The sequence below is a fragment of the Amaranthus tricolor genome, chromosome 8, assembly GCF_026212465.1.
Source record: "Amaranthus tricolor cultivar Red isolate AtriRed21 chromosome 8, ASM2621246v1, whole genome shotgun sequence".
NCBI lineage: Eukaryota > Viridiplantae > Streptophyta > Magnoliopsida > Caryophyllales > Amaranthaceae > Amaranthus > Amaranthus tricolor.
The window spans coordinates 18,101,831-18,109,172 of NC_080054.1; the positions used below are offsets into that span (position 1 = coordinate 18,101,831).

The 7,342-nt window shown below is 37.6% G+C and overlaps 1 long non-coding RNA gene across 1 annotated transcript; it reads right to left on the reverse strand.

Moving 5' to 3' along the window:
* Positions 1 to 2,298: 2,298 nt before the first annotated feature.
* LOC130820352 (uncharacterized) lies at positions 2,299 to 4,544 on the reverse strand. Its single transcript, XR_009045162.1, has 3 exons — positions 4,294 to 4,544; positions 3,225 to 3,302; positions 2,299 to 2,387 (listed from the first exon to the last, which is right to left on the reverse strand). It is a non-coding gene; the product is annotated as an uncharacterized LOC130820352 (long non-coding RNA).
* Between the last annotated feature and the right edge of the window lie 2,798 nt (positions 4,545 to 7,342).

Here is a 7,342-nt window from a genome sequence, read left to right on the forward strand (position 1 = left end):
AGGAAAACGTCCTTGTGTTTTTTACTTGTTGACAAAGGCTTCTCAAAAGCCTTTGTACCTTGGATGTACAAAGTTCACCAAACTAACAGCCGCGTTGACAATCTTCAACATTAAATCAAAGTTCAATTGGAGTGACACTAGTTTCACAATATTATTAGAAGCGTTAGGTGTGATGCTTCCTGAGGGAAATGAACTTCCAAATTCGACACATTATGCCAAAAAGCTCATGTGTCCGTTCGGCCAAGAGTACCAGAAGATTCATGCGTGTCCAAATAATTGTGTATTGTATCAGAATGAAAATGAGAACTTAGAAGAGTGTCCTAGGTGTGGATTATCACGTTACAAGCGTAAGGGGGCTCGGAAAGCTAAAGGGCCCCTGGCTAAGGTATTGTGGTATCTTCCAATAATACCTAGATTCAAGCGCTTGTTTTCTATAAAGAAAGATGCGTTAAATTTGAGGTGACATGCAGATAGGGTGAAGAAAAGTCACTTTGGTCACACATCCATCTGATTCTCCGGAGTGGAAGAGTATTGATAGGTTGCATAAGACATTTGGGGATGAAGATTGTAATTTAAGGCTCGGACTGTGTACGGATGGAATGAACCCATTCGGCAATCTTAGTTCTCAACATAGTACTTGGCCGATAACGTTAGTGATCTATAATTTTCCACCTTGGTTGTGTATGAAGTATAAGTACATTATGCTTTCGCTTCTTATCTCAGGTCCTAAACAACTAGGCAATGACATAGATGTATATCTTACACCTCTCGTTGAGGATTTGAGAAAGATGTGGGATGATGGTGTTTCCATGTTTGATGCACATGCTAATGAAGAGTTCACCTTGCGTGCAATGCTCTTATGCATCGTTAATGATTTTTCGGCATATGGAAACTTATCAGGGTATAAGAATAAAGGGAAGAAAGCATGCCTAATATGTATCGATGACATGGAATCCACGTGGATTCCTAAGTGTAAACATGTATTCATGCACTATCCAAAGTTCCTCCCACGAGATCACCAATATTGTAGGAAGAAAAAGATGTTCAACGGAGAGGTTGAGGATTGTGTAGCTCGTCGACTGTTGACCGGTTATGAGGTTTACAAACAGGTTAAGGGAGTTGAAATTGTATTTGGTAAAACAAGGCAAGTGTAAGGGGGTGAAGAACGACTATGGAAAAAAGAATCAATCTTTTGGAAGCTTTCATATTTGGAGAGATCTACAGTTTAGGCATTATCTTGACGTTATGCATATAGAGAAAAATGTATGCGATGCCATACTCGGAACGCTTATGAACAATCCAGGTAAGACAAAGGATGTTAAGGCCGTGCGAGATTACTTTGATTGTAAGGGTATTCTTCCGGAGTTGTGGCCACAGGTTAAGGTAAGTAAGAAAAGAAATAGAGCTGATGAAGTTGGTGGCAGTAACAAGGGAAAGGGCAGTAAGAAGAAGATGAGTAATGAAAAAAATTATTTGTCCAAGGCAGAGAAGCGGGCATTTTGTGAGTCTTTGTATGGCATTGAGGTTCCGTCTGGGTACTCATCCAATATGAAGAGATTTGTGACCCTAAATGGTGAGTTGGAGTTGGGAAGCATGAAATCTCACGATTTCCCTGTAATGATGCAAGTGTTCTACCAATTGCAATCCGTGAAATACTGCCAAACATGTGACATATGCTATGACCGAGCTATGTTCGTTCTTCTATACAATTTTTAGTAAAGTTCTTGATCCCTTTAAACTTGATGCTCTTCGAGTCGACGTGATTGTAACTTTATGCAAGTTTGAGATGTATTTTCCTGTAACACCCCTGAATTTCCAACCCCTTAAACGAAACCAGAATCGTAAAGGAAGGGAGGAAATTCGAGTGTTACATAAAAAGAAAAAGAGAAAATACTTAACATAAATGCTAAGGATTAATTAAAAAGGGTGAGTGAGTTGAAATTTCGGCAGCATCTCTGCTGAAAACTGAGGATGTGACTAGAATATGTATAGTTATAATTGATTAACATGATTAAACTAATCTAAGGCCTATAACGCCTTTCAAAAGAATACGTCACGACGGAATAAATCATCGTCGGCTTCACAAAACATCAACTCTAACGAGGATCGTGGTTCCAGTGTCAACGCATCGATCTGACGGATACTAAAGGAGTATTCTCCCTACTGTACATCCAAAACTACGCAGCGGATCTATGGATCATACCAGGAGTCACGTGGCTCCATACAAAAGAAGTTTTACAACCCCAAAAGAAAACTGTACAAGTATTATAGAAGCTACAAGCATTAAGACAATTTTATATACAATTGTTACGTTCGTACTCCGCTCTTTCCCCAATGCAAAGCAAAAGAAGCTCCTATACCTGTCATGCCAAGTTATGATCCTCCTGCTGCTCAACATAATGACCATAGTCATATGCGTCATAGCAGGAACATCATAGAGAGTCATGAGCAAACAACAACAACATGTACACGTCAGTAATAATGAACTTATAATAATTGAAATCATTAAACAAAACAATAGACAACGATATAGTATGGCAATAGCAAGTCTACTCATCTGTTTGAACACCTCTATCTATTCATAATTTCTCTTTCAAACTACTAATCTCTCGGAATATATTCAAGGGTAGTGAATCCTTTCTCTATTCATGGCATAGTGACACGGCCAAGGGCGTTATCGGCCATCCGGCGCCCATTGGCAAAGTATGAGCTCATGCCCCCTCCAGCTGACCCTCTCGGGTCCTACCTTCGGGAAAAACTAACACACTGGGGTACTAAACCAGTGAAGAGGCCACCATATTGGGGTTTGCAAGGCCCGCATGGTATCGCCTCGGTCAAGGGGCGGTATCGGCCATTCGGCGCCCAATGACCCAAGCATGCTCATACCCCCCTTACGGTGGTCCCGTCGAACCTCACTTAGGGGACTATTAAATCAACCGGACATAATCCAGTCGAGTCACGCTAATTAATCATACATCAAGGCTCAATAAGTAGGAAATCACTTTGACACCACACACAACTACGATGCGTTCTCTACTATTTAGAAATTTGTTCTCATAGTCTCCTAATGTTTTCATTCTACTTGCCTATATTACTAGTATGACTATACGCTAGCATAATTCACTTTCTAGCGCTCTATAATTCTAATACGATGTATACAATCATGAAATATTGATAATACTTTGTAACGATAAACACGATAATAAATTACTGCGTGTACGTACCTGTAAGCGTCACTGCACGACCACAAGTTACAAAAATCACCCAACTAAGGGTCTACTTTCCTCTTATAAACTGGGAACCTATACAAGTTGGGAATAGAACTTATAAGTTCTCTTAACTACTTGGGTATACCAGCAAGAAACCAAGTAACCACTATCATCCATTCACGACAAGTTTTCAATTACTTCTAGCACGTACGCATCTCATTCAACATCAAGCATAATCGTCAATTCAACAATAACACAAGTTTTTCCATCGGCAAAGAATAAAAGGATCATGTCGACTGTTTCATTATGCCAACTAACTTTGAGTTATAACGGTTCACATCATCTTAATATAAGGCGACGATTCACACTTAATGTTGATGTAGTGCTAATATGACGACAACGACGAGTCTTAAAGTTATCACATCACAGCATCATTCATTATATTCTCTAAGGTTAGAAAGAACTAAAATCAAGCATCATAACAAGTAGCTTTAATAATTCTCAACAGTTGACACTATGTTCATAGCCTTACTAATATCATTTAATTATACTTCGATAATCTAACGAGGGCACTTGTAATCAACATTAATAATTTCTTTTACTTCAAAAGGCCAATTAAGACCACCCTACCTAACAAAACTCCCACACTCAACACAATTAAGGTTACTCATTACTAAGACACCATCAAAATAGCACACTACCATTATTTTCATTCATACTTCAAACTCTAAGTCAAAAATATTTTCAATTCATCAAACATACTCTTACCCACAAAAAGATTCTATGAAAATAATACAAAGCTCAACACTATTTATTCATATTTCTAAAACCTAATTCATAAATGCATTCAAATCACCAATCCAATTATCACTCACAGCAAGATTTAATAACCATCATACAAAGTTTAACACTTTTCATCCATATTTCAAAAACCCGATTCATATACATTCAAGTCATCAATCAACTTCTTACCCACAACAAGATTCAATGAAAAATCATACAAATTTAACACCAAGTTCATAAACTTAGTAAAATTCTAATTAGTTACTAGGAAAATTACTTAGAGTGAACTTGAGAGGCTTACAATGGGGTAACAAGAAAAGGAGTAAAGACTAGACGGTTGAGAGGGACACCACGCGCCTGGCCGTGGCTGCTGGTAGCGGCCGCCTTTACTGCAGAATGGGAGGAAAACGCAGCCTTGCTGCTGCTTGCGAGGAGAAGCGAACGCGGAGGCTGCTGCTTGTGGGGAGAGGCGAAGGCAGCGCAGAGGAGAAGGGAGAAGGAAGTGCACGGGAAGAGAGGAAGAAGGAGAAGGAGGAGAAGGAGAAGGAGAAAACGGCTTGTCTTCAATGTTTAGGGTTTCGTGGGTCTTTAACCGTTTTCTTCTCCTTTTTTTTTTTTTAATTATTATTATTATCATGCTTATTTTATTTATTTTTATCTCGGTTCATTTTGTTGCGAGATCCAACTAAGAGACTCACTTTCGCGGCCTCACACATTTTAATAAAATAATCATTTCGATTCGAGCCTCTTTATTTAAGAAATCGTAACTATATTTTTGATATATATATATATATATAAATTAACATTTAAATTCATGTATGCAAGAAATTTATTAAAACTAATTTCAGAAATAATTAAATATAATCGTAAAATCTTTAAAAACTATTAAAATATTAAATTATGTCATTAAAATCTCGGGGTGTTACATTTCCACCTTCTTTTTTTAGACATAAAGGTTCCTCTTATTGTCCATCACGTTCGTGAAATCAAGCTTTTGGGTCTAGTTTTTTTAAGGTGGTGTTATCCTTTTGAAAGGAAGAAAGTTTTACAAAACAAAGTGAGGAATCCAGCGCAACCCGAGGGGAGTATGATTCAAAGCACTATGAGCGATGAGATTGGTAACTTCATAGCCGAATATATGGCCATGGCAAAGCCTATTGGACTTCCCACCTCTCGACATGAAGGAAGGCTTGAGGGAAAATGAATAATTGCTCCAAATCAATCACACCTCCTCGAGACAGTCTTCTACAAGCACACTTATATGTGTTGCATCATATTCTAGAAGTCAATCCTTTTTTGATTGAGCATTTTGATATATTGCACACCAAATATCCTTCTAAAGGGGATAGGGCATTGATGTAGCTGCATAATAAGACGTTTATTAATTGGTTTCACAATCGAGTAATATGTGAAGAGCTCAAGGGTGTATTTGAAACTGTTAAGTGGTTAGCTTTTGGTCCTCGTGAAGATGTCAACAAATATGAGGGTTACGATGTCAATGGGTTCACATTTTGGACTGAGGGTCAAGATAAGAAGTCATCTTATTTGCAGAATAGTGGGGTTTCTATTTTGGTGTCGTACACATTTTACGTGAGTGCCAAGGATCAATCACCGGTTGGTGATAAATTGATATACTACGGGCAGGTACATGAAATATGGGAGCTTGACTATGCTAGTTTCACTAATAGTCTTTTCAAATGCAAGTGGGTAGATAGTAATCGAAAATGCGTAAAAATTGATGACCCTTGTGGATTCACTCTTGTAGACTTAACTCGTTTGTGTGATAGTGATGAGCCATTTATACTAGCAATACAGGCCAAGCAAATATTCTACATTGTAGACCCGTCTGATAAAAAATGATCTATTGTTGTACCGGGAAAAAGAAGTATCCTTGGTATAGGTGATGTTGAGGATGAGGAAGAATATGATGTTTTTGAAGACTTCCCGCCCTTTATCAATCCAAAATCTGTGGATGAAGTGATGTAGATGTTGGTTATACGCGTGTAGATCACACAGAAGGAATACATTTGAATTAAGTGATTCACAAGGTAAAAAGTAGTTATGCTTTTTTGGCACTTACTCGCTTAAATTAGTTCAAACTTGTTGGCATGAAACTTGGCACACAACACTAATTGATATATATTATAGTGTTGAAATGGTTAAAATTGAAAACAATAGTCATATACTTAATATTACGTGCTAAGTTGCGTTTTTAAGGTGTTTTAAGTGTTTTTGGAACTTTCTCGCATAAAGTGGTTCAAACTTGGTTTGTTTGGCACGAAACTTGGCACACAACACTATTTTGTATATACTATTGTGTGGAAAAGGTTAGGATTGAAATTACGTTCCTATGTTGTTCTAATATATTTCTATTCATATTCATTCAGGTACTCATCTACAATGCACCTTTCCAGAGATGAAATTGCCCCCGAGATTGAGACTTCTGATAATGAGCATCATAGTGAGTCGGATAAGAACTATGATCCAGAGATGTTGAAGGACATAATTGATGATGGTCATGACTCCAAAGAGAGGGGTGACAAAGAGCAGGACGACCCATATGTTAGACACGAAAAAATGGCTGAAGACGCCCCACCATATCCCTCGGAGTTTAAAATAGTACCAACGGATATTCCCACGACCACTACTAGCGTTGGTTCTAAGAAGAGAAAAGGACGAGGTCCTACGAAAAGCCTCAAAGTCACATAACCCATGCACTTGGAATACAATCCATTGGGTCAACCCTGTGGCAAATGGCGTAGGCAATATAAAAAACTAATCAGCATATGTATCTGTAAGATTTCCATATTGTACGCATGGAACGAGTTTCCAGAGGGTTTGAAGAACTCTCTATGGGATGATACTGTGGTGAGCAACTTTACTATTTTTATTCATTTAATTTCATTTTAAAATTAATTTAATTGACACTAATAAATATAATTTTTCTTTTTTGTAGAATCTTTTTCACATTAAGAATGACGAAGTGAAGAAGAATATTTTTCTTTCAACTGTTGCTGAAAGATTCAGAGATTTCAAATCCAAGCTTGTAATTGGCTGGATCACCAAAAAAGTGCCTGTAAGACCAAGAAGGTCAAAACGGGAAACGAAGGTGGAGACCAAGCACCTGCAAAGATGCCATATGAAATATGGGGTTATATATCAAAGAATGAATGGGAAGCTTTTGTTGCCAAAAAAAAACTCCCACCGAAGTTGTAAGTCTTCCATTATATTATAGCTTTTAATTTAATTTTACTGCTTTTGATTTAATTATTAAACTGATATATGACATTTGATTTCTATTGATTAATAAGGAAAAGCATGGTAAAGCTACTAAATCAGCAAGCAAAGGG